The following is a 26,152-nucleotide window of genomic DNA, read 5'->3' as shown; positions in this document are numbered from 1 at the left end:
TTCCCGTAAATGCTCAAAAGTAGGAACAGACAGCCAGAACGGTTCTGTCGCCTGGAGATGGGCAAAAGACTGCAGTTCAGGACAAAAACACTAAATGAAATGTTCACCCGGCACCGAGAGTGAAAAATCCCGAGAAAAGGACAGAATGAAATAGATTTCAGTGGATGCCTACCCGCACGTGATGCTGCGGATGCGCGGACATATCTTTGGTGTTCTCCACAAAAAATGCCATTTGCTCCGAACAGTTTTACCTGGCGCGAAAGTGGTGAGACTTTGGAAGGAGCAAGCAGGAAAGACTGTGTTGGTCTGCTTGTTGGCAAGCAAATGTGTAGCAGCTTCCCTGGTGGTTTAGTGGTTAGGTTTCGGCGCTTTCACCGCTGCGGCCCGGGTTCGATTCCCGGTCAGGGAACATTGTATTTTCGGCCGTTTGACCTGCAAGGCTGTTCCTGAACAAATTCACAGCTCACTGCACTCTTGCTGCCCCAACCATCAGCAGCGCATCATTCGTTGTAGTGATACAGCACACACTTCTGTGCCTTCCGTTTCAAAGTCAGCAGTAAATGAGGAGATCTCGCTCTCGCTCAACTGGTGCTGATTGACACCGTAAATGTTGCCAATCATGGCTAACTTTAGCCTTCCGTGTACATTTTTGCGGCACATCACTCTAGCTTACCATCTGTCAATGCATTGCCAGTGTGGAAATATTCAGCATTTTAAACTTAGCAACGTCTGCAAGACTGGAATCAGTGAATGCCTGGGCCATGGCCACTGATAACTTATCCCGAGCATTCATTTGGCCTGGGCCCCTCCTATATTGCACATTGGCTCACTGTGTGTCTATGTTTAGCGTTCACAGGCAATTTACAAGCTCTGAATTTCCCAGCAGTGAATTCATGGAGTGATTGATCTAACCGATATTCAACATCAGTATTGTTAAGTCTCAAACAGTTATAAACTCTCCAGTATATTTCACTGTGTCTTCAAGACGGTGAGATCGAGCCTGTTGTGCAAGCTTTGTTTCTTTATGAACACTTCAGCAGAACATTAAATCAACATGTGGAATTGAATTGCTGATTGACACTGTAAATTTGCCAACATTTAACTGCAGTGTGACAACAATCACCGTTATAATTAGGCTTCCATTACGTTCTTGCACGACATCACCCTAAGTAACCTAGTTGATCACAGCACAGATATCAGTTAATTCATTGCCAGTGCGAAAGAATACACATTTTGAACTTAGCAACGTGTACAAGACCGTTGCCTGGATCGTGGGCACTGATAACGGAACATGAGCATTAAGATTTTCGGTATCATTATACTTTACATTGACACAACCTGAGCTCTGAGATGTGTTTTGGACCCATTGCCCCGAAACGAGGACAGAGTGGGTGGGGCAATTCCTTCCGGGGTCAGGTTTTCTTTCAAAAAGGTGTGAGAAAACTTTGCTTCGTTCACTGTCAGACCGAAATAGTTCAGTTGGGAAGGCGTTTGACTGAAGATCCAGATGGTTCATGGCTCAATCCCGTGTTTCAGCAATTTTTGGTTATTTCGCGTTCCCTTCATTCTAAGGGTAGTGGCTGATTTTATATCGGGACAGTGGGCTGTTCAGCGGTTGCGTGATAATAATTTCCAACATGAATTGTTTTTAGATTAAGCTGTTACGTTCTGTTACGTTCTATTTAGACTCTGCGCAGTGTTGTAGATGAACAGTGAACAATGTTTAAGCGATGTGATGCGTTCAATGTTTATGCAGTAAATCTGTCATCCAGTGTGAGTTGGAAACACAATCCCCGCAGAGTGAGCTTTCACGCAACGTTAACACAACTTGTGGCCGGTTAGCTCAGTTGGTTAGAGCGTGGTGCTAATAACGCCAAGGTCGCGGGTTCGATCCCCGTACGGGCCATTCCAGTGTTTTTCATAATTTTTATTCGGTTTTTAGTCACGTTGAAAATCAAATCTTTATAATGAAACAAATCCACACAGAATCACAAGGGTTGGGAATTATTTGGAATAGCACTCATTGCTACTTGCCGACGGGGTGGAGAGGCACATCTTTCTGTTTATTTCTGTTTCTTGGTTTGCTGATAAACGATGAACCGGAGGCCTGTTCCCGTAAATGCTCAAAAGTAGGAACAGACAGCCAGAACGGTTCTGTCGCCTGGAGATGGGCAAAAGACTGCAGTTCAGGACAAAAACACTAAATGAAATGTTCACCCGGCACCGAGAGTGAAAAATCCCGAGAAAAGGACAGAATGAAATAGATTTCAGTGGATGCCTACCCGCACGTGATGCTGCGGATGCGCGGACATATCTTTGGTGTTCTCCACAAAAAATGCCATTTGCTCCGAACAGTTTTACCTGGCGCGAAAGTGGTGAGACTTTGGAAGGAGCAAGCAGGAAAGACTGTGTTGGTCTGCTTGTTGGCAAGCAAATGTGTAGCAGCTTCCCTGGTGGTTTAGTGGTTAGGTTTTGGCGCTTTCACCGCTGCGGCCCGGGTTCGATTCCCGGTCAGGGAACATTGTATTTTCGGCCGTTTGACCTGCAAGGCTGTTCCTGAACAAATTCACAGCTCACTGCACTCTTGCTGCCCCAACCATCAGCAGCGCATCATTCGTTGTAGTGATACAGCACACACTTCTGTGCCTTCCGTTTCAAAGTCAGCAGTAAATGAGGAGATCTCGCTCTCGCTCAACTGGTGCTGATTGACACCGTAAATGTTGCCAATCATGGCTAACTTTAGCCTTCCGTGTACATTTTTGCGGCACATCACTCTAGCTTACCATCTGTCAATGCATTGCCAGTGTGGAAATATTCAGCATTTTAAACTTAGCAACGTCTGCAAGACTGGAATCAGTGAATGCCTGGGCCATGGCCACTGATAACTTATCCCGAGCATTCATTTGGCCTGGGCCCCTCCTATATTGCACATTGGCTCACTGTGTGTCTATGTTTAGCGTTCACAGGCAATTTACAAGCTCTGAATTTCCCAGCAGTGAATTCATGGAGTGATTGATCTAACCGATATTCAACATCAGTATTGTTAAGTCTCAAACAGTTATAAACTCTCCAGTATATTTCACTGTGTCTTCAAGACGGTGAGATCGAGCCTGTTGTGCAAGCTTTGTTTCTTTATGAACACTTCAGCAGAACATTAAATCAACATGTGGAATTGAATTGCTGATTGACACTGTAAATTTGCCAACATTTAACTGCAGTGTGACAACAATCACCGTTATAATTAGGCTTCCATTACGTTCTTGCACGACATCACCCTAAGTAACCTAGTTGATCACAGCACAGATATCAGTTAATTCATTGCCAGTGCGAAAAAATACACATTTTGAACTTAGCAACGTGTACAAGACCATTGCCTGGATCGTGGGCACTGATAACGGAACATGAGCATTAAGATTTTCGGTATCATTATACTTTACATTGACACAACCTGAGCTCTGAGATGTGTTTTGGACCCATTGCCCCGAAACGAGGACAGAGTGGGTGGGGCAATTCCTTCCGGGTTCAGGTTTTCTTTCAAAAAGGTGTGAGAAAACTTTGCTTCGTTCACTGTCAGACCGAAATAGTTCAGTTGGGAAGGCGTTTGACTGAAGATCCAGATGGTTCATGGCTCAATCCCGTGTTTCAGCAATTTTTGGTTATTTCGCGTTCCCTTCATTCTAAGGGTAGTGGCTGATTTTATATCGGGACAGTGGGCTGTTCAGCGGTTGCGTGATAATAATTTTCAACATGAATTGTTTTTAGATTAAGCTGTTACGTTCTTTTACGTTCTATTTACACTCTGCGCAGTGTTGTAGATGAACAGTGAACAATGTTTAAGCGATGTGATGCGTTCAATGTTTATGCAGTAAATCTGTCATCCAGTGTGAGTTGGAAACACAATCCCCGCAGAGTGAGCTTTCACGCAACGTTAACACAACTTGTGGCCGGTTAGCTCAGTTGGTTAGAGCGTGGTGCTAATAACGCCAAGGTCGCGGGTTCGATCCCCGTACGGGCCATTCCAGTGTTTTTCATAATTTTTATTCGGTTTTTAGTCACGTTGAAAATCAAATCTTTATAATGAAACAAATCCACACAGAATCACAAGGGTTGGGAATTATTTGGAATAACAGTCATTGCTACTTGCCGACGGGGTGGAGAGGCACATCTTTCTGTTTATTTCTGTTTCTTGGTTTGCTGATAAACGATGAACCGGAGGCCTGTTCCCGTAAATGCTCAAAAGTAGGAACAGACAGCCAGAACGGTTCTGTCGCCTGGAGATGGGCAAAAGACTGCAGTTCAGGACAAAAACACTAAATGAAATGTTCACTCGGCACCGAGAGTGAAAAATCCCGAGAAAAGGACAGAATGAAATAGATTTCAGTGGATGCCTACCCGCACGTGATGCTGCGGATGCGCGGACATATCTTTGGTGTTCTCCACAAAAAATGCCATTTGCTACGAACAGTTTTACCTGGCGCGAAAGTGGTGAGACTTTGGAAGGAGCAAGCAGGAAAGACTGTGTTGGTCTGCTTGTTGGCAAGCAAATGTGTAGCAGCTTCCCTGGTGGTTTAGTGGTTAGGTTTCGGCGCTTTCACCGCTGCGGCCCGGGTTCGATTCCCGGTCAGGGAACATTGTATTTTCGGCCGTTTGACCTGCAAGGCTGTTCCTGAACAAATTCACAGCTCACTGCACTCTTGCTGCCCCAACCATCAGCAGCGCATCATTCGTTGTAGTGATACAGCACACACTTCTGTGCCTTCCGTTTCAAAGTCAGCAGTAAATGAGGAGATCTCGCTCTCGCTCAACTGGTGCTGATTGACACCGTAAATGTTGCCAATCATGGCTAACTTTAGCCTTCCGTGTACATTTTTGCGGCACATCACTCTAGCTTACCATCTGTCAATGCATTGCCAGTGTGGAAATATTCAGCATTTTAAACTTAGCAACGTCTGCAAGACTGGAATCAGTGAATGCCTGGGCCATGGCCACTGATAACTTATCCCGAGCATTCATTTGGCCTGGGCCCCTCCTATATTGCACATTGGCTCACTGTGTGTCTATGTTTAGCGTTCACAGGCAATTTACAAGCTCTGAATTTCCCAGCAGTGAATTCATGGAGTGATTGATCTAACCGATATTCAACATCAGTATTGTTAAGTCTCAAACAGTTATAAACTCTCCAGTATATTTCACTGTGTCTTCAAGACGGTGAGATCGAGCCTGTTGTGCAAGCTTTGTTTCTTTATGAACACTTCAGCAGAACATTAAATCAACATGTGGAATTGAATTGCTGATTGACACTGTAAATTTGCCAACATTTAACTGCAGTGTGACAACAATCACCGTTATAATTAGGCTTCCATTACGTTCTTGCACGACATCACCCTAAGTAACCTAGTTGATCACAGCACAGATATCAGTTAATTCATTGCCAGTGCGAAAAAATACACATTTTGAACTTAGCAACGTGTACAAGACCATTGCCTGGATCGTGGGCACTGATAACGGAACATGAGCATTAAGATTTTCGGTATCATTATACTTTACATTGACACAACCTGAGCTCTGAGATGTGTTTTGGACCCATTGCCCCGAAACGAGGACAGAGTGGGTGGGGCAATTCCTTCCGGGTTCAGGTTTTCTTTCAAAAAGGTGTGAGAAAACTTTGCTTCGTTCACTGTCAGACCGAAATAGTTCAGTTGGGAAGGCGTTTGACTGAAGATCCAGATGGTTCATGGCTCAATCCCGTGTTTCAGCAATTTTTGGTTATTTCGCGTTCCCTTCATTCTAAGGGTAGTGGCTGATTTTATATCGGGACAGTGGGCTGTTCAGCGGTTGCGTGATAATAATTTTCAACATGAATTGTTTTTAGATTAAGCTGTTACGTTCTGTTACGTTCTATTTACACTCTGCGCAGTGTTGTAGATGAACAGTGAACAATGTTTAAGCGATGTGATGCGTTCAATGTTTATGCAGTAAATCTGTCATCCAGTGTGAGTTGGAAACACAATCCCCGCAGAGTGAGCTTTCACGCAACGTTAACACAACTTGTGGCCGGTTAGCTCAGTTGGTTAGAGCGTGGTGCTAATAACGCCAAGGTCGCGGGTTCGATCCCCGTACGGGCCATTCCAGTGTTTTTCATAATTTTTATTCGGTTTTTAGTCACGTTGAAAATCAAATCTTTATAATGAAACAAATCCACACAGAATCACAAGGGTTGGGAATTATTTGGAATAACAGTCATTGCTACTTGCCGACGGGGTGGAGAGGCACATCTTTCTGTTTATTTCTGTTTCTTGGTTTGCTGATAAACGATGAACCGGAGGCCTGTTCCCGTAAATGCTCAAAAGTAGGAACAGACAGCCAGAACGGTTCTGTCGCCTGGAGATGGGCAAAAGACTGCAGTTCAGGACAAAAACACTAAATGAAATGTTCACTCGGCACCGAGAGTGAAAAATCCCGAGAAAAGGACAGAATGAAATAGATTTCAGTGGATGCCTACCCGCACGTGATGCTGCGGATGCGCGGACATATCTTTGGTGTTCTCCACAAAAAATGCCATTTGCTACGAACAGTTTTACCTGGCGCGAAAGTGGTGAGACTTTGGAAGGAGCAAGCAGGAAAGACTGTGTTGGTCTGCTTGTTGGCAAGCAAATGTGTAGCAGCTTCCCTGGTGGTTTAGTGGTTAGGTTTCGGCGCTTTCACCGCTGCGGCCCGGGTTCGATTCCCGGTCAGGGAACATTGTATTTTCGGCCGTTTGACCTGCAAGGCTGTTCCTGAACAAATTCACAGCTCACTGCACTCTTGCTGCCCCAACCATCAGCAGCGCATCATTCGTTGTAGTGATACAGCACACACTTCTGTGCCTTCCGTTTCAAAGTCAGCAGTAAATGAGGAGATCTCGCTCTCGCTCAACTGGTGCTGATTGACACCGTAAATGTTGCCAATCATGGCTAACTTTAGCCTTCCGTGTACATTTTTGCGGCACATCACTCTAGCTTACCATCTGTCAATGCATTGCCAGTGTGGAAATATTCAGCATTTTAAACTTAGCAACGTCTGCAAGACTGGAATCAGTGAATGCCTGGGCCATGGCCACTGATAACTTATCCCGAGCATTCATTTGGCCTGGGCCCCTCCTATATTGCACATTGGCTCACTGTGTGTCTATGTTTAGCGTTCACAGGCAATTTACAAGCTCTGAATTTCCCAGCAGTGAATTCATGGAGTGATTGATCTAACCGATATTCAACATCAGTATTGTTAAGTCTCAAACAGTTATAAACTCTCCAGTATATTTCACTGTGTCTTCAAGACGGTGAGATCGAGCCTGTTGTGCAAGCTTTGTTTCTTTATGAACACTTCAGCAGAACATTAAATCAACATGTGGAATTGAATTGCTGATTGACACTGTAAATTTGCCAACATTTAACTGCAGTGTGACAACAATCACCGTAATAATTAGGCTTCCATTACGTTCTTGCACGACATCACCCTAAGTAACCTAGTTGATCACAGCACAGATATCAGTTAATTCATTGCCAGTGCGAAAAAATACACATTTTGAACTTAGCAACGTGTACAAGACCGTTGCCTGGATCGTGGGCACTGATAACGGAACATGAGCATTAAGATTTTCGGTATCATTATACTTTACATTGACACAACCTGAGCTCTGAGATGTGTTTTGGACCCATTGACCCGAAACGAGGACAGAGTGGGTGGGGCAATTCCTTCCGGGGTCAGGTTTTCTTTCAAAAAGGTGTGAGAAAACTTTGCTTCGTTCACTGTCAGACCGAAATAGTTCAGTTGGGAAGGCGTTTGACTGAAGATCCAGATGGTTCATGGCTCAATCCCGTGTTTCAGCAATTTTTGGTTATTTCGCGTTCCCTTCATTCTAAGGGTAGTGGCTGATTTTATATCGGGACAGTGGGCTGTTCAGCGGTTGCGTGATAATAATTTCCAACATGAATTGTTTTTAGATTAAGCTGTTACGTTCTGTTACGTTCTATTTACACTCTGCGCAGTGTTGTAGATGAACAGTGAACAATGTTTAAGCGATGTGATGCGTTCAATGTTTATGCAGTAAATCTGTCATCCAGTGTGAGTTGGAAACACAATCCCAGCAGAGTGAGCTTTCACGCAACGTTAACACAACTTGTGGCCGGTTAGCTCAGGTGGTTAGAGCGTGGTGCTAATAACGCCAAGGTCGCGGGTTCGATCCCCGTACGGGCCATTCCAGCGTTTTTCATAATTTTTATTCGGTTTTTAGTCACGTTGAAAATCAAATCTTTATAATGAAACAAATCCACACAGAATCACAAGGGTTGGGAATTATTTGGAATAACACTCATTGCTACTTGCCGACGGGGTGGAGAGGCACATCTTTCTGTTTATTTCTGTTTCTTGGTTTGCTGATAAACGATGAACCGGAGGCCTGTTCCCGTAAATGCTCAAAAGTAGGAACAGACAGCCAGAACGGTTCTGTCGCCTGGAGATGGGCAAAAGACTGCAGTTCAGGACAAAAACACTAAATGAAATGTTCACCCGGCATCGAGAGTGAAAAATCCCGAGAAAAGGACAGAATGAAATAGATTTCAGTGGATGCCTACCCGCACGTGATGCTGCGGATGCGCGGACATATCTTTGGTGTTCTCCACAAAAAATGCCATTTGCTACGAACAGTTTTACCTGGCGCGAAAGTGGTGAGACTTTGGAAGGAGCAAGCAGGAAAGACTGTGTTGGTCTGCTTGTTGGCAAGCAAAGGTGTAGCAGCTTCCCTGGTGGTTTAGTGGTTAGGTTTCGGCGCTTTCACCGCTGCGGCCCGGGTTCGATTCCCGGTCAGGGAACATTGTATTTTCGGCCGTTTGACCTGCAAGGCTGTTCCTGAACAAATTCACAGCTCACTGCACTCTTGCTGCCCCAACCATCAGCAGCGCATCATTCGTTGTAGTGATACAGCACACACTTCTGTGCCTTCCGTTTCAAAGTCAGCAGTAAATGAGGAGATCTCGCTCTCGCTCAACTGGTGCTGATTGACACCGTAAATGTTGCCAATCATGGCTAACTTTAGCCTTCCGTGTACATTTTTGCGGCACATCACTCTAGCTTACCATCTGTCAATGCATTGCCAGTGTGGAAATATTCAGCATTTTAAACTTAGCAACGTCTGCAAGACTGGAATCAGTGAATGCCTGGGCCATGGCCACTGATAATTTATCCCGAGCATTCATTTGGCCTGGGCCCCTGCTATATTGCACATTGGCTCACTGTGTGTCTATGTTTAGCGTTCACAGGCAATTTACAAGCTCTGAATTTCCCAGCAGTGAATTCATGGAGTGATTGATCTAACCGATATTCAACATCAGTATTGTTAAGTCTCAAACAGTTATAAACTCTCCAGTATATTTCACTGTGTCTTCAAGACGGTGAGATCGAGCCTGTTGTGCAAGCTTTGTTTCTTTATGAACACTTCAGCAGAACATTAAATCAACATGTGGAATTGAATTGCTGATTGACACTGTAAATTTGCCAACATTTAACTGCAGTGTGACAACAATCACTGTTATAATTAGGCTTCCATTACGTTCTTGCACGACATCACCCTAAGTAACCTAGTTGATCACAGCACAGATATCAGTTAATTCATTGCCAGTGCGAAAAAATACACATTTTGAACTTAGCAACGTGTACAAGACCATTGCCTGGATCGTGGGCACTGATAACGGAACATGAGCATTAAGATTTTCGGTATCATTATACTTTACATTGACACAACCTGAGCTCTGAGATGTGCTTTGGACCCATTGCCCCGAAACGAGGACAGAGTGGGTGGGGCAATTCCTTCCGGGGTCAGGTTTTCTTTCCAAAAGGTGTGAGAAAACTTTGCTTCGTTCACTGTCAGACCGAAATAGTTCAGTTGGGAAGGCGTTTGACTGAAGATCCAGATGGTTCATGGCTCAATCCCGTGTTTCAGCAATTTTTGGTTATTTCGCGTTCCCTTCATTCTAAGGGTAGTGGCTGATTTTATATCGGGACAGTGGGCTGTTCAGCGGTTGCGTGATAATAATTTTCAACATGAATTGTTTTTAGATTAAGCTGTTACGTTCTGTTACGTTCTATTTAGACTCTGCGCAGTGTTGTAGATGAACAGTGAACAATGTTTAAGCGATGTGAGGCGTTCAATGTTTATGCAGTAAATCTGTCATCCAGTGTGAGTTGGAAACACAATCCCCGCAGAGTGAGCTTTCACGCAACGTTAACACAACTTGTGGCCGGTTAGCTCAGTTGGTTAGAGCGTGGTGCTAATAACGCCAAGGTCGCGGGTTCGATCCCCGTACGGGCTATTCCAGTGTTTTTCATAATTTTTATTCGGTTTTTAGTCACGTTGAAAATCAAATCTTTATAATGAAACAAATCCACACAGAATCACAAGGGTTGGGAATTATTTGGAATAACAGTCATTGCTACTTGCCGACGGGGTGGAGAGGCACATCTTTCTGTTTATTTCTGTTTCTTGGTTTGCTGATAAACGATGAACCGGAGGCCTGTTCCCGTAAATGCTCAAAAGTAGGAACAGACAGCCAGAACGGTTCTGTCGCCTGGAGATGGGCAAAAGACTGCAGTTCAGGACAAAAACACTAAATGAAATGTTCACCCGGCACCGAGAGTGAAAAATCCCGAGAAAAGGACAGAATGAAATAGATTTCAGTGGATGCCTACCCGCACGTGACGCTCGCGGATGCGCGGACATATCTTTGGTGTTCTCCACAAAAAATGCCATTTGCTACGAACAGTTTTACCTGGCGCGAAAGTGGTGAGACTTTGGAAGGAGCAAGCAGGAAAGACTGTGTTGGTCTGCTTGTTGGCAAGCAAATGTGTAGCAGCTTCCCTGGTGGTTTAGTGGTTAGGTTTCGGCGCTTTCACCGCTGCGGCCCGGGTTCGATTCCCGGTCAGGGAACATTGTATTTTCGGCCGTTTGACCTGCAAGGCTGTTCCTGAACAAATTCACAGCTCACTGCACTCTTGCTGCCCCAACCATCAGCAGCGCATCATTCGTTGTAGTGATACAGCACACACTTCTGTGCCTTCCGTTTCAAAGTCAGCAGTAAATGAGGAGATCTCGCTCTCGCTCAACTGGTGCTGATTGACACCGTAAATGTTGCCAATCATGGCTAACTTTAGCCTTCCGTGTACATTTTTGCGGCACATCACTCTAGCTTACCATCTGTCAATGCATTGCCAGTGTGGAAATATTCAGCATTTTAAACTTAGCAACGTCTGCAAGACTGGAATCAGTGAATGCCTGGGCCATGGCCACTGATAACTTATCCCGAGCATTCATTTGGCCTGGGCCCCTCCTATATTGCACATTGGCTCACTGTGTGTCTATGTTTAGCGTTCACAGGCAATTTACAAGCTCTGAATTTCCCAGCAGTGAATTCATGGAGTGATTGATCTAACCGATATTCAACATCAGTATTGTTAAGTCTCAAACAGTTATAAACTCTCCAGTATATTTCACTGTGTCTTCAAGACGGTGAGATCGATCCTGTTGTGCAAGCTTTGTTTCTTTATGAACACTTCAGCAGAACATTAAATCAACATGTGGAATTGAATTGCTGATTGACACTGTAAATTTGCCAACATTTAACTGCAGTGTGACAACAATCACCGTTATAATTAGGCTTCCATTACGTTCTTGCACGACATCACCCTAAGTAACCTAGTTGATCACAGCACAGATATCAGTTAATTCATTGCCAGTGCGAAAAAATACACATTTTGAACTTAGCAACGTGTACAAGACCGTTGCCTGGATCGTGGGCACTGATAACGGAACATGAGCATTAAGATTTTCGGTATCATTATACTTTACATTGACACAACCTGAGCTCTGAGATGTGTTTTGGACCCATTGCCCCGAAACGAGGACAGAGTGGGTGGGGCAATTCCTTCCGGGGTCAGGTTTTCTTTCAAAAAGGTGTGAGAAAACTTTGCTTCGTTCACTGTCAGACCGAAGTAGTTCAGGTGGGAAGGCGTTTGACTGAAGATCCAGATGGTTCATGGCTCAATCCCGTGTTTCAGCAATTTTTGGTTATTTCGCGTTCCCTTCATTCTAAGGGTAGTGGCTGATTTTATATCGGGACAGTGGGCTGTTCAGCGGTTGCGTGATAATAATTTTCAACATGAATTGTTTTTAGATTAAGCTGTTACGTTCTGTTACGTTCTATTTAGACTCTGCGCAGTGTTGTAGATGAACAGTGAACAATGTTTAAGCGATGTGATGCGTTCAATGTTTATGCAGTAAATCTGTCATCCAGTGTGAGTTGGAAACACAATCCCCGCAGAGTGAGCTTTCACGCAACGTTAACACAACTTGTGGCCGGTTAGCTCAGTTGGTTAGAGCGTGGTGCTAATAACGCCAAGGTCGCGGGTTCGATCCCCGTACGGGCCATTCCAGCGTTTTTCATAATTTTTATTCGGTTTTTAGTCACGTTGAAAATCAAATCTTTATAATGAAACAAATCCACACAGAATCACAAGGGTTGGGAATTATTTGGAATAACAGTCATTGCTACTTGCCGACGGGGTGGAGAGGCACATCTTTCTGTTTATTTCTGTTTCTTGGTTTGCTGATAAACGATGAACCGGAGGCCTGTTCCCGTAAATGCTCAAAAGTAGGAACAGACAGCCAGAACGGTTCTGTCGCCTGGAGATGGGCAAAAGACTGCAGTTCAGGACAAAAACACTAAATGAAATGTTCACCCGGCACCGAGAGTGAAAAATCCCGAGAAAAGGACAGAATGAAATAGATTTCAGTGGATGCCTACCCGCACGTGACGCTCGCGGATGCGCGGACATATCTTTGGTGTTCTCCACAAAAAATGCCATTTGCTACGAACAGTTTTACCTGGCGCGAAAGTGGTGAGACTTTGGAAGGAGCAAGCAGGAAAGACTGTGTTGGTCTGCTTGTTGGCAAGCAAATGTGTAGCAGCTTCCCTGGTGGTTTAGTGGTTAGGTTTCGGCGCTTTCACCGCTGCGGCCCGGGTTCGATTCCCGGTCAGGGAACATTGTATTTTCGGCCGTTTGACCTGCAAGGCTGTTCCTGAACAAATTCACAGCTCACTGCACTCTTGCTGCCCCAACCATCAGCAGCGCATCATTCGTTGTAGTGATACAGCACACACTTCTGTGCCTTCCGTTTCAAAGTCAGCAGTAAATGAGGAGATCTCGCTCTCGCTCAACTGGTGCTGATTGACACCGTAAATGTTGCCAATCATGGCTAACTTTAGCCTTCCGTGTACATTTTTGCGGCACATCACTCTAGCTTACCATCTGTCAATGCATTGCCAGTGTGGAAATATTCAGCATTTTAAACTTAGCAACGTCTGCAAGACTGGAATCAGTGAATGCCTGGGCCATGGCCACTGATAACTTATCCCGAGCATTCATTTGGCCTGGGCCCCTCCTATATTGCACATTGGCTCACTGTGTGTCTATGTTTAGCGTTCACAGGCAATTTACAAGCTCTGAATTTCCCAGCAGTGAATTCATGGAGTGATTGATCTAACCGATATTCAACATCAGTATTGTTAAGTCTCAAACAGTTATAAACTCTCCAGTATATTTCACTGTGTCTTCAAGACGGTGAGATCGATCCTGTTGTGCAAGCTTTGTTTCTTTATGAACACTTCAGCAGAACATTAAATCAACATGTGGAATTGAATTGCTGATTGACACTGTAAATTTGCCAACATTTAACTGCAGTGTGACAACAATCACCGTTATAATTAGGCTTCCATTACGTTCTTGCACGACATCACCCTAAGTAACCTAGTTGATCACAGCACAGATATCAGTTAATTCATTGCCAGTGCGAAAAAATACACATTTTGAACTTAGCAACGTGTACAAGACCGTTGCCTGGATCGTGGGCACTGATAACGGAACATGAGCATTAAGATTTTCGGTATCATTATACTTTACATTGACACAACCTGAGCTCTGAGATGTGTTTTGGACCCATTGCCCCGAAACGAGGACAGAGTGGGTGGGGCAATTCCTTCCGGGGTCAGGTTTTCTTTCAAAAAGGTGTGAGAAAACTTTGCTTCGTTCACTGTCAGACCGAAGTAGTTCAGTTGGGAAGGCGTTTGACTGAAGATCCAGATGGTTCATGGCTCAATCCCGTGTTTCAGCAATTTTTGGTTATTTCGCGTTCCCTTCATTCTAAGGGTAGTGGCTGATTTTATATCGGGACAGTGGGCTGTTCAGCGGTTGCGTGATAATAATTTTCAACATGAATTGTTTTTAGATTAAGCTGTTACGTTCTGTTACGTTCTATTTAGACTCTGCGCAGTGTTGTAGATGAACAGTGAACAATGTTTAAGCGATGTGATGCGTTCAATGTTTATGCAGTAAATCTGTCATCCAGTGTGAGTTGGAAACACAATCCCCGCAGAGTGAGCTTTCACGCAACGTTAACACAACTTGTGGCCGGTTAGCTCAGTTGGTTAGAGCGTGGTGCTAATAACGCCAAGGTCGCGGGTTCGATCCCCGTACGGGCCATTCCAGCGTTTTTCATAATTTTTATTCGGTTTTTAGTCACGTTGAAAATCAAATCTTTATAATGAAACAAATCCACACAGAATCACAAGGGTTGGGAATTATTTGGAATAACAGTCATTGCTACTTGCCGACGGGGTGGAGAGGCACATCTTTCTGTTTATTTCTGTTTCTTGGTTTGCTGATAAACGATGAACCGGAGGCCTGTTCCCGTAAATGCTCAAAAGTAGGAACAGACAGCCAGAACGGTTCTGTCGCCTGGAGATGGGCAAAAGACTGCAGTTCAGGACAAAAACACTAAATGAAATGTTCACCCGGCACCGAGAGTGAAAAATCCCGAGAAAAGGACAGAATGAAATAGATTTCAGTGGATGCCTACCCGCACGTGATGCTGCGGATGCGCGGACATATCTTTGGTGTTCTCCACAAAAAATGCCATTTGCTACGAACAGTTTTACCTGGCGCGAAAGTGGTGAGACTTTGGAAGGAGCAAGCAGGAAAGACTGTGTTGGTGTGCTTGTTGGCAAGCAAATGTGTAGCAGCTTCCCTGGTGGTTTAGTGGTTAGGTTTCGGCGCTTTCACCGCTGCGGCCCGGGTTCGATTCCCGGTCAGGGAACATTGTATTTTCGGCCGTTTGACCTGCAAGGCTGTTCCTGAACAAATTCACAGCTCACTGCACTCTTGTTGCCCCAACCATCAGCAGCGCATCATTCGTTGTAGTGATACAGCACACACTTCTGTGCCTTCCGTTTCAAAGTCAGCAGTAAATGAGGAGATCTCGCTCTCGCTCAACTGGTGCTGATTGACACCGTAAATGTTGCCAATCATGGCTAACTTTAGCCTTCCGTGTACATTTTTGCGGCACATCACTCTAGCTTACCATCTGTCAATGCATTGCCAGTGTGGAAATATTCAGCATTTTAAACTTAGCAACGTCTGCAAGACTGGAATCAGTGAATGCCTGGGCCATGGCCACTGATAACTTATCCCGAGCATTCATTTGGCCTGGGCCCCTCCTATATTGCACATTGGCTCACTGTGTGTCTATGTTTAGCGTTCACAGGCAATTTACAAGCTCTGAATTTCCCAGCAGTGAATTCATGGAGTGATTGATCTAACCGATATTCAACATCAGTATTGTTAAGTCTCAAACAGTTATAAACTCTCCAGTATATTTCACTGTGTCTTCAAGACGGTGAGATCGAGCCTGTTGTGCAAGCTTTGTTTCTTTATGAACACTTCAGCAGAACATTAAATCAACATGTGGAATTGAATTGCTGATTGACACTGTAAATTTGCCAACATTTAACTGCAGTGTGACAACAATCACCGTTATAATTAGGCTTCCATTACGTTCTTGCACGACATCACCCTAAGTAACCTAGTTGATCACAGCACAGATATCAGTTAATTCATTGCCAGTGCGAAAAAATACACATTTTGAACTTAGCAACGTGTACAAGACCATTGCCTGGATCGTGGGCACTGATAACGGAACATGAGCATTAAGATTTTCGGTATCATTATACTTTACATTGACACAACCTGAGCTCTGAGATGTGTTTTGGACCCATTGCCCCGAAACGAGGACAGAGTGGGTGGGGCAATTCCTTCCGGGGTCAGGTTTTCTTTCAAAAAGGTGTGAGAAAACTTTGCTTCGTTCACTGTCAGACCGAAATAGTTCAGTTGGGAAGGCGTTTGACTGAAGATCCAGATGGTTCATGGCTCAATCCCGTGTTTCAGCAATTTTTGGTTATTTCGCGTTCCCTTCATTCTAAGGGTAGTGGCTGATTTTATATCGGGACAGTGGGCTGTTCAGCGGTTGCGTGATAATAATTTTCAACATGAATTGTTTTTAGATTAAGCTGTTACGTTCTGTTACGTTCTATTTACACTCTGCGCAGTGTTGTAGATGAACAGTGAACAATGTTTAAGCGATGTGATGCGTTCAATGTTTATGCAGTAAATCTGTCATCCAGTGTGAGTTGGAAACACAATCCCCGCAGAGTGAGCTTTCACGCAACGTTAACACAACTTGTGGCCGGTTAGCTCAGTTGGTTAGAGCGTGGTGCTAATAACGCCAAGGTCGCGGGTTCGATCCCCGTACGGGCCATTCCAGTGTTTTTCATAATTTTTATTCGGTTTTTAGTCACGTTGAAAATCAAATCTTTATAATGAAATAAATCCACACAGAATCACAAGGGTTGGGAATTATTTGGAATAACAGTCATTGCTACTTGCCGACGGGGTGGAGAAGCACATCTTTCTGTTTATTTCTGTTTCTTGGTTTGCTGATAAACGATGAACCGGAGGCCTGTTCCCGTAAATGCTCAAAAGTAGGATCAGACAGCCAGAACGGTTCTGTCGCCTGGAGATGGGCAAAAGACTGCAGTTCAGGACAAAAACACTAAATGAAATGTTCACCCGGCACCGAGAGTGAAAAATCCCGAGAAAAGGACAGAATGAAATAGATTTCAGTGGATGCCTACCCGCACGTGATGCTGCGGATGCGCGGACATATCTTTGGTGTTCTCCACAAAAAATGCCATTTGCTCCGAACAGTTTTACCTGGCGCGAAAGTGGTGAGACTTTGGAAGGAGCAAGCAGGAAAGACTGTGTTGGTCTGCTTGTTGGCAAGCAAATGTGTAGCAGCTTCCCTGGTGGTTTAGTGGTTAGGTTTTGGCGCTTTCACCGCTGTGGCCTGGGTTCGATTCCCGGTCAGGGAACATTGTATTTTCGGCCGTTTGACCTGCAAGGCTGTTCCTGAACAAATTCACAGCTCACTGCACTCTTGCTGCCCCAACCATCAGCAGCGCATCATTCGTTGTAGTGATACAGCACACACTTCTGTGCCTTCCGTTTCAAAGTCAGCAGTAAATGAGGAGATCTCGCTCTCGCTCAACTGGTGCTGATTGACACCGTAAATGTTGCCAATCATGGCTAACTTTAGCCTTCCGTGTACATTTTTGCGGCACATCACTCTAGCTTACCATCTGTCAATGCATTGCCAGTGTGGAAATATTCAGCATTTTAAACTTAGCAACGTCTGCAAGACTGGAATCAGTGAATGCCTGGGCCATGGCCACTGATAACTTATCCCGAGCATTCATTTGGCCTGGGCCCCTCCTATATTGCACATTGGCTCACTGTGTGTCTATGTTTAGCGTTCACAGGCAATTTACAAGCTCTGAATTTCCCAGCAGTGAATTCATGGAGTGATTGATCTAACCGATATTCAACATCAGTATTGTTAAGTCTCAAACAGTTATAAACTCTCCAGTATATTTCACTGTGTCTTCAAGACGGTGAGATCGAGCCTGTTGTGCAAGCTTTGTTTCTTTATGAACACTTCAGCAGAACATTAAATCAACATGTGGAATTGAATTGCTGATTGACACTGTAAATTTGCCAACATTTAACTGCAGTGTGACAACAATCACCGTTATAATTAGGCTTCCATTACGTTCTTGCACGACATCACCCTAAGTAACCTAGTTGATCACAGCACAGATATCAGTTAATTCATTGCCAGTGCGAAAAAATACACATTTTGAACTTAGCAACGTGTACAAGACCATTGCCTGGATCGTGGGCACTGATAACGGAACATGAGCATTAAGATTTTCGGTATCATTATACTTTACATTGACACAACCTGAGCTCTGAGATGTGCTTTGGACCCATTGCCCCGAAACGAGGACAGAGTGGGTGGGGCAATTCCTTCCGGGGTCAGGTTTTCTTTCCAAAAGGTGTGAGAAAACTTTGCTTCGTTCACTGTCAGACCGAAATAGTTCAGTTGGGAAGGCGTTTGACTGAAGATCCAGATGGTTCATGGCTCAATCCCGTGTTTCAGCAATTTTTGGTTATTTCGCGTTCCCTTCATTCTAAGGGTAGTGGCTGATTTTATATCGGGACAGTGGGCTGTTCAGCGGTTGCGTGATAATAATTTTCAACATGAATTGTTTTTAGATTAAGCTGTTACGTTCTGTTACGTTCTATTTAGACTCTGCGCAGTGTTGTAGATGAACAGTGAACAATGTTTAAGCGATGTGATGCGTTCAATGTTTATGCAGTAAATCTGTCATCCAGTGTGAGTTGGAAACACAATCCCCGCAGAGTGAGCTTTCACGCAACGTTAACACAACTTGTGGCCGGTTAGCTCAGTTGGTTAGAGCGTGGTGCTAATAACGCCAAGGTCGCGGGTTCGATCCCCGTACGGGCCATTCCAGTGTTTTTCATAATTTTTATTCGGTTTTTAGTCACGTTGAAAATCAAATCTTTATAATGAAACAAATCCACACAGAATCACAAGGGTTGGGAATTATTTGGAATAACAGTCATTGCTACTTGCCGACGGGGTGGAGAGGCACATCTTTCTGTTTATTTCTGTTTCTTGGTTTGCTGATAAACGATGAACCGGAGGCCTGTTCCCGTAAATGCTCAAAAGTAGGAACAGACAGCCAGAACGGTTCTGTCGCCTGGAGATGGGCAAAAGACTGCAGTTCAGGACAAAAACACTAAATGAAATGTTCACCCGGCACCGAGAGTGAAAAATCCCGAGAAAAGGACAGAATGAAATAGATTTCAGTGGATGCCTACCCGCACGTGATGCTGCGGATGCGCGGACATATCTTTGGTGTTCTCCACAAAAAATGCCATTTGCTACGAACAGTTTTACCTGGCGCGAAAGTGGTGAGACTTTGGAAGGAGCAAGCAGGAAAGACTGTGTTGGTCTGCTTGTTGGCAAGCAAATGTGTAGCAGCTTCCCTGGTGGTTTAGTGGTTAGGTTTCGGCGCTTTCACCGCTGCGGCCTGGGTTCGATTCCCGGTCAGGGAACATTGTATTTTCGGCCGTTTGACCTGCAAGGCTGTTCCTGAACAAATTCACAGCTCACTGCACTCTTGCTGCCCCAACCATCAGCAGCGCATCATTCGTTGTAGTGATACAGCACACACTTCTGTGCCTTCCGTTTCAAAGTCAGCAGTAAATGAGGAGATCTCGCTCTCGCTCAACTGGTGCTGATTGACACCGTAAATGTTGCCAATCATGGCTAACTTTAGCCTTCCGTGTACATTTTTGCGGCACATCACTCTAGCTTACCATCTGTCAATGCATTGCCAGTGTGGAAATATTCAGCATTTTAAACTTAGCAACGTCTGCAAGACTGGAATCAGTGAATGCCTGGGCCATGGCCACTGATAACTTATCCCGAGCATTCATTTGGCCTGGGCCCCTCCTATATTGCACATTGGCTCACTGTGTGTCTATGTTTAGCGTTCACAGGCAATTTACAAGCTCTGAATTTCCCAGCAGTGAATTCATGGAGTGATTGATCTAACCGATATTCAACATCAGTATTGTTAAGTCTCAAACAGTTATAAACTCTCCAGTATATTTCACTGTGTCTTCAAGACGGTGAGATCGAGCCTGTTGTGCAAGCTTTGTTTCTTTATGAACACTTCAGCAGAACATTAAATCAACATGTGGAATTGAATTGCTGATTGACACTGTAAATTTGCCAACATTTAACTGCAGTGTGACAACAATCACCGTTATAATTAGGCTTCCATTACGTTCTTGCACGACATCACCCTAAGTAACCTAGTTGATCACAGCACAGATATCAGTTAATTCATTGCCAGTGCGAAAAAATACACATTTTGAACTTAGCAACGTGTACAAGACCATTGCCTGGATCGTGGGCACTGATAACGGAACATGAGCATTAAGATTTTCGGTATCATTATACTTTACATTGACACAACCTGAGCTCTGAGATGTGCTTTGGACCCATTGCCCCGAAACGAGGACAGAGTGGGTGGGGCAATTCCTTCCGGGGTCAGGTTTTCTTTCCAAAAGGTGTGAGAAAACTTTGCTTCGTTCACTGTCAGACCGAAATAGTTCAGTTGGGAAGGCGTTTGACTGAAGATCCAGATGGTTCATGGCTCAATCCCGTGTTTCAGCAATTTTTGGTTATTTCGCGTTCCCTTCATTCTAAGGGTAGTGGCTGATTTTATATCGGGACAGTGGGCTGTTCAGCGGTTGCGTGATAATAATTTTCAACATGAATTGTTTTTAGATTAAGCTGTTACGTTCTGTTACGTTCTATTTAGACTCTGCGCAGTGTTGTAGATGAACAGTGAACAATGTTTAAGCGATGTGATGCGTTCAATGTTTATGCAGTAAATCTGTCATCCAGTGTGAGTTGGAAACACAATCCCCGCAGAGTGAGCTTTCACGCAACGTTAACACAACTTGTGGCCGGTTAGCTCAGTTGGTTAGAGCGTGGTGCTAATAACGCCAAGGTCGCGGGTTCGATCCCCGTACGGGCCATTCCAGTGTTTTTCATAATTTTTATTCGGTTTTTAGTCACGTTGAAAATCAAATCTTTATAATGAAACAAATCCACACAGAATCACAAGGGTTGGGAATTATTTGGAATAACAGTCATTGCTACTTGCCGACGGGGTGGAGAGGCACATCTTTCTGTTTATTTCTGTTTCTTGGTTTGCTGATAAACGATGAACCGGAGGCCTGTTCCCGTAAATGCTCAAAAGTAGGAACAGACAGCCAGAACGGTTCTGTCGCCTGGAGATGGGCAAAAGACTGCAGTTCAGGACAAAAACACTAAATGAAATGTTCACCCGGCACCGAGAGTGAAAAATCCCGAGAAAAGGACAGAATGAAATAGATTTCAGTGGATGCCTACCCGCACGTGATGCTGCGGATGCGCGGACATATCTTTGGTGTTCTCCACAAAAAATGCCATTTGCTACGAACAGTTTTACCTGGCGCGAAAGTGGTGAGACTTTGGAAGGAGCAAGCAGGAAAGACTGTGTTGGTCTGCTTGTTGGCAAGCAAAGGTGTAGCAGCTTCCCTGGTGGTTTAGTGGTTAGGTTTCGGCGCTTTCACCGCTGCGGCCCGGGTTCGATTCCCGGTCAGGGAACATTGTATTTTCGGCCGTTTGACCTGCAAGGCTGTTCCTGTACAAATTCACAGCTCACTGCACTCTTGCTGCCCCAACCATCAGCAGCGCATCAGTCGTTGTAGTGATACAGGACACGCTTCTGTGCCTTCCGTTTCAAAGTGAGCAGCAAATGAGGAGATCTCGCTCAACTGGTGCTGATTGACACCGTAAATGTTGCCAATCATGGTCCGTGTACATTTTTGCGGCACATCACTCTAGCTTACCATCTGTCAATGCATTGCCAGTGTGGAAATATTCAGCATTTTAAACTTAGCAACGTCTGCAAGACTGGAATCAGTGAATGCCTGGGCCATGGCCACTGATAACTTATCCCGAGCATTCATTTGGCCTGGGCCCCTCCTATATTGCACATTGGCTCACTGTGTGTCTATGTTTAGCGTTCACAGGCAATTTACAAGTTCTGAATTTCCCAGCAGTGAATTCATGGAGTGATTGATCTAACCGATATTCAACATCAGTATTGTTAAGTCTCAAACAGTTATAAACTCTCCAGTATATTTCACTGTGTCTTCAAGACGGTGAGCTCGAGCCTGTTGTGCAAGCTTTGTTTCTTTATGAACACTTCAGCAGAACATTAAATCAACATGTGGAATTGAATTGCTGATTGACACTGTAAATTTGCCAACATTTAACTGCAGTGTGAGAACAATCACCGTTAAAATTAGGCTTCCATTACGTTCTTGCACGACATCACCCTAAGTAACCTAGTTGATCACAGCACAGATATCAGTTAATTCATTGCCAGTGCGAAAAAATACACATTTTGAACTTAGCAACGTGTACAAGACCATTGCCTGGATCGTGGGCACTGATAACGGAACATGAGCATTAAGATTTTCGGTATCATTATACTTTACATTGACACAACCTGAGCTCTGAGATGTATTTGGGACCCATTGCCCCGAAACGAGGACAGAGTGGGTGGGGCAATTCCTTCCGGGGTCAGGTTTTCTTTCAAAAAGGTGTGAGAAAACTTTGCTTCGTTCACTGTCAGACCGAAATAGTTCAGTTGGGAAGGCGTTTGATTGAAGATCCCGATGGTTCATGGCTCAATCCCGTGTTTCAGCAATTTTTGGTTATTTCGCGTTCCCTTCATTCTAAGGGTAGTGGCTGATTTTATATCGGGACAGTGGGCTGTTCAGCGGTTGCGTGATAATAATTTTCAACATGAATTATTTTTAGATTAAGCTGTTACGTTCTGTTACGTTCTATTTACACTCTGCGCAGTGTTGTAGATGAACAGTGAACAATGTTTAAGCGATGTGATGCGTTCAATGTTTATGCAGTAAATCTGTCATCCAGTGTGAGTTGGAAACACAATCCCCGCAGAGTGAGCTTTCACGCAACGTTAACACAACTTGTGGCCGGGTAGCTCAGTTGGTTAGAGCGTGGTGCTAATAACGCCAAGGTCGCGGGTTCGATCCCCGTACGGGCCATGCCAGTGTTTTTCATAATTTTTATTCGGTTTTTAGTCACGTTGAAAATCAAATCTTTATAATGAAACAAATCCACACAGAATCACAAGGGTTGGGAATTATTTGGAATAACAGTCATTGCTACTTGCCGACGGGGTTGAGAGGCACATCTTTCTGTTTATTTCTGTTTCTTGGTTTGCTGATAAACGATGAACCGGAGGCCTGTTCCCGTAAATGCTCAAAAGTAGGAACAGACAGCCAGAACGGTTCTTTCGCCTGGAGATGGGCAAAAGACTGCAGTTCAGGACAAAAACACTAAATGAAATGTTCACCCGGCACCGAGAGTGAAAAATCCCGAGAAAAGGACAGAATGAAATAGATTTCAGTGGATGCCTACCCGCACGTGATGCTGCGGATGCGCGGACATATATTTGGTGTTCTCCACAAAAAATGCCATTTGCTCCGAACAGTTTTACCTGGCGCGAAAGTGGTGAGACTTTGGAAGGAGCAAGCAGGAAAGACTGTGTTGGTCTGCTTGTTGGCAAGCAAATGTGTAGCAGCTTCCCTGGTGGTTTAGTGGTTAGGTTTCGGCGCTTTCACCGCTGTGGCCTGGGTTCGATTCCCGGTCAGGGAACATTGTATTTTCGGCCGTTTGACCTGCAAGGCTGTTCCTGAACAAATTCACAGCTCACTGCACTCTTGCTGCCCCAACCATCAGCAGCGCATCATTCGTTGTAGTGATACAGCACACACTTCTGTGCCTTCCGTTTCAAAGTCAGCAGTAAATGAGGAGATCTCGCTCTCGCTCAACTGGTGCTGATTGACACCGTAAATGTTGCCAATCATGGCTAACTTTAGCCTTCCGTGTACATTTTTGCGGCACATCACTCTAGCTTACCATCTGTCAATGCATTGCCAGTGTGGAAATATTCAGCATTTTAAACTTAGCAACGTCTGCAAGACTGGAATCAGTGAATGCCTGGGCCATGGCCACTGATAACTTATCCCGAGCATTCATTTGGCCTGGGCCCCTCCTATATTGCACATTGGCTCACTGTGTGTCTATGTTTAGCGTTCACAGGCAATTTACAAGCTCTGAATTTCCCAGCAGTGAATTCATGGAGTGATTGATCTAACCGATATTCAACATCAGTATTGTTAAGTCTCACACAGTTATAAACTCTCCAGTATATTTCACTGTGTCTTCAAGACGGTGAGATCGAGCCTGTTGTGCAAGCTTTGTTTCTTTATGAACACTTCAGCAGAACATTAAATCAACATGTGGAATTGAATTGCTGATTGACACTGTAAATTTGCCAACATTTAACTGCAGTGTGACAACAATCACCGTTATAATTAGGCTTCCATTACGTTCTTGCACGACATCACCCTAAGTAACCTAGTTGATCACAGCACAGATATCAGTTAATTCATTTCCAGTGCGAAAAAATACACATTTTGAACTTAGCAACGTGTACAAGACCATTGCCTGGATCGTGGGCACTGATAACGGAACATGAGCATTAAGATTTTCGGTATCATTATACTTTACATTGACACAACCTGAGCTCTGAGATGTGTTTTGGACCCATTGCCCCGAAACGAGGACAGAGTGGGTGGGGCAATTCCTTCCGGGGTCAGGTTTTCTTTCAAAAAGGTGTGAGAAAACTTTGCTTCGTTCACTGTCAGACCGAAATAGTTCAGTTGGGAAGGCGTTTGACTGAAGATCCAGATGGTTCATGGCTCAATCCCGTGTTTTAGCAATTTTTGGTTATTTCGCGTTCCCTTCATTCTAAGGGTAGTGGCTGATTTTATATCGGGACAGTGGGCTGTTCAGCGGTTGCGTGATAATAATTTTCAACATGAATTGTTTTTAGATTAAGCTGTTACGTTCTGTTACGTTCTATTTACACTCTGCGCAGTGTTGTAGATGAACAGTGAACAATGTTTAAGCGATGTGATGCGTTCAATGTTTATGCAGTAAATCTGTCATCCAGTGTGAGTTGGAAACACAATCCCCGCAGAGTGAGCTTTCACGCAACGTTAACACAACTTGTGGCGGGTTAGCTCAGTTGGTTAGAGCGTGGTGCTGATAACGCCAAGGTCGCGGGTTCGATCCCCGTACGGGCCATTCCAGTGTTTTTCATAATTTTTATTCGGTTTTTAGTCACGTTGAAAATCAAATCTTTATAATGAAACAAATCCACACAGAATCACAAGGGTTGGGAATTATTTGGAATAACAGTCATTGCTACTTGCCGACGGGGTGGAGAGGCACATCTTTCTGTTTATTTCTGTTTCTTGGTTTGCTGATAAACGATGAACCGGAGGCCTGTTCCCGTAAATGCTCAAAAGTAGGAACAGACAGCCAGAACGGTTCTGTCGCCTGGAGATGGGCAAAAGACTGCAGTTCAGGACAAAAACACTAAATGAAATGTTCACCCGGCACCGAGAGTGAAAAATCCCGAGAAAAGGACAGAATGAAATAGATTTCAGTGGATGCCTACCCGCACGTGATGCTGCGGATGCGCGGACATATCTTTGGTGTTCTCCACAAAAAATGCCATTTGCTACGAACAGTTTTACCTGGCGCGAAAGTGGTGAGACTTTGGAAGGAGCAAGCAGGAAAGACTGTGTTGGTCTGCTTGTTGGCAAGCAAATGTGTAGCAGCTTCCCTGGTGGTTTAGTGGTTAGGTTTCGGCGCTTTCACCGCTGCGGCCCGGGTTCGATTCCCGGTCAGGGAACATTGTATTTTCGGCCGTTTGACCTGCAAGGCTGTTCCTGTACAAATTCACAGCTCACTGCACTCTTGCTGCCCCAACCATCAGCAGCGCATCATTCGTTGTAGTGATACAGGACACGCTTCTGTGCCTTCCGTTTCAAAGTGAGCAGTAAATGAGGAGATCTCGCTCAACTGGTGCTGATTGACACCGTAAATGTTGCCAATCATGGCTAACTTTAGCCTTCCGTGTACATTTTTGCGGCACATCACTCTAGCTTACCATCTGTCAATGCATTGCCAGTGTGGAAATATTCAGCATTTTAAACTTAGCAACGTCTGCAAGACTGGAATCAGTGAATGCCTGGGCCATGGCCACTGATAACTTATCCCGAGCATTCATTTGGCCTGGGCCCCTCCTGTATTGCACATTGGCTCACTGTGTGTCTATGTTTAGCGTTCACA

The 26,152-nt window shown here is 44.5% G+C and overlaps 21 non-coding genes across 21 annotated transcripts; all 21 read left to right on the top strand.

Moving 5' to 3' along the window:
- The first annotated feature begins 337 nt into the window (after positions 1-337).
- On the top strand, positions 338-409 carry trnae-uuc (transfer RNA glutamic acid (anticodon UUC)). Its single transcript has one exon. It is a non-coding gene; the product is annotated as a tRNA-Glu (tRNA).
- A 1,423-nt stretch (positions 410-1,832) lies between these two features.
- Positions 1,833-1,906, top strand: trnai-aau (transfer RNA isoleucine (anticodon AAU)). Its single transcript has one exon. It is a non-coding gene; the product is annotated as a tRNA-Ile (tRNA).
- A 2,036-nt stretch (positions 1,907-3,942) lies between these two features.
- trnai-aau (transfer RNA isoleucine (anticodon AAU)) lies at positions 3,943-4,016 on the top strand. The gene has a single exon. It is a non-coding gene; the product is annotated as a tRNA-Ile (tRNA).
- Positions 4,017-4,557: 541 nt separating this feature from the next.
- On the top strand, positions 4,558-4,629 carry trnae-uuc (transfer RNA glutamic acid (anticodon UUC)). Its single transcript has one exon. It is a non-coding gene; the product is annotated as a tRNA-Glu (tRNA).
- A 1,423-nt stretch (positions 4,630-6,052) lies between these two features.
- Positions 6,053-6,126, top strand: trnai-aau (transfer RNA isoleucine (anticodon AAU)). Its single transcript has one exon. It is a non-coding gene; the product is annotated as a tRNA-Ile (tRNA).
- A 541-nt stretch (positions 6,127-6,667) lies between these two features.
- On the top strand, positions 6,668-6,739 carry trnae-uuc (transfer RNA glutamic acid (anticodon UUC)). The gene has a single exon. It is a non-coding gene; the product is annotated as a tRNA-Glu (tRNA).
- A 1,423-nt stretch (positions 6,740-8,162) lies between these two features.
- Positions 8,163-8,236, top strand: trnai-aau (transfer RNA isoleucine (anticodon AAU)). The gene has a single exon. It is a non-coding gene; the product is annotated as a tRNA-Ile (tRNA).
- Positions 8,237-8,777: 541 nt separating this feature from the next.
- Positions 8,778-8,849, top strand: trnae-uuc (transfer RNA glutamic acid (anticodon UUC)). Its single transcript has one exon. It is a non-coding gene; the product is annotated as a tRNA-Glu (tRNA).
- A 1,423-nt stretch (positions 8,850-10,272) lies between these two features.
- trnai-aau (transfer RNA isoleucine (anticodon AAU)) lies at positions 10,273-10,346 on the top strand. Its single transcript has one exon. It is a non-coding gene; the product is annotated as a tRNA-Ile (tRNA).
- A 542-nt stretch (positions 10,347-10,888) lies between these two features.
- trnae-uuc (transfer RNA glutamic acid (anticodon UUC)) lies at positions 10,889-10,960 on the top strand. Its single transcript has one exon. It is a non-coding gene; the product is annotated as a tRNA-Glu (tRNA).
- A 1,423-nt stretch (positions 10,961-12,383) lies between these two features.
- trnai-aau (transfer RNA isoleucine (anticodon AAU)) lies at positions 12,384-12,457 on the top strand. The gene has a single exon. It is a non-coding gene; the product is annotated as a tRNA-Ile (tRNA).
- Positions 12,458-12,999: 542 nt separating this feature from the next.
- On the top strand, positions 13,000-13,071 carry trnae-uuc (transfer RNA glutamic acid (anticodon UUC)). The gene has a single exon. It is a non-coding gene; the product is annotated as a tRNA-Glu (tRNA).
- Positions 13,072-14,494: 1,423 nt separating this feature from the next.
- On the top strand, positions 14,495-14,568 carry trnai-aau (transfer RNA isoleucine (anticodon AAU)). The gene has a single exon. It is a non-coding gene; the product is annotated as a tRNA-Ile (tRNA).
- Positions 14,569-15,109: 541 nt separating this feature from the next.
- trnae-uuc (transfer RNA glutamic acid (anticodon UUC)) lies at positions 15,110-15,181 on the top strand. The gene has a single exon. It is a non-coding gene; the product is annotated as a tRNA-Glu (tRNA).
- A 1,423-nt stretch (positions 15,182-16,604) lies between these two features.
- On the top strand, positions 16,605-16,678 carry trnai-aau (transfer RNA isoleucine (anticodon AAU)). Its single transcript has one exon. It is a non-coding gene; the product is annotated as a tRNA-Ile (tRNA).
- A 2,036-nt stretch (positions 16,679-18,714) lies between these two features.
- trnai-aau (transfer RNA isoleucine (anticodon AAU)) lies at positions 18,715-18,788 on the top strand. Its single transcript has one exon. It is a non-coding gene; the product is annotated as a tRNA-Ile (tRNA).
- Positions 18,789-20,824: 2,036 nt separating this feature from the next.
- Positions 20,825-20,898, top strand: trnai-aau (transfer RNA isoleucine (anticodon AAU)). The gene has a single exon. It is a non-coding gene; the product is annotated as a tRNA-Ile (tRNA).
- Positions 20,899-21,439: 541 nt separating this feature from the next.
- trnae-uuc (transfer RNA glutamic acid (anticodon UUC)) lies at positions 21,440-21,511 on the top strand. The gene has a single exon. It is a non-coding gene; the product is annotated as a tRNA-Glu (tRNA).
- Positions 21,512-22,915: 1,404 nt separating this feature from the next.
- On the top strand, positions 22,916-22,989 carry trnai-aau (transfer RNA isoleucine (anticodon AAU)). Its single transcript has one exon. It is a non-coding gene; the product is annotated as a tRNA-Ile (tRNA).
- A 2,036-nt stretch (positions 22,990-25,025) lies between these two features.
- trnai-gau (transfer RNA isoleucine (anticodon GAU)) lies at positions 25,026-25,099 on the top strand. The gene has a single exon. It is a non-coding gene; the product is annotated as a tRNA-Ile (tRNA).
- A 541-nt stretch (positions 25,100-25,640) lies between these two features.
- trnae-uuc (transfer RNA glutamic acid (anticodon UUC)) lies at positions 25,641-25,712 on the top strand. The gene has a single exon. It is a non-coding gene; the product is annotated as a tRNA-Glu (tRNA).
- Positions 25,713-26,152: the final 440 nt, after the last annotated feature.

This window comes from Pristiophorus japonicus, unplaced genomic scaffold, assembly GCF_044704955.1.
Source record: "Pristiophorus japonicus isolate sPriJap1 unplaced genomic scaffold, sPriJap1.hap1 HAP1_SCAFFOLD_30, whole genome shotgun sequence".
NCBI lineage: Eukaryota > Metazoa > Chordata > Chondrichthyes > Pristiophoridae > Pristiophorus > Pristiophorus japonicus.
This window is presented reverse-complemented; position numbering and strand designations above follow the sequence as displayed.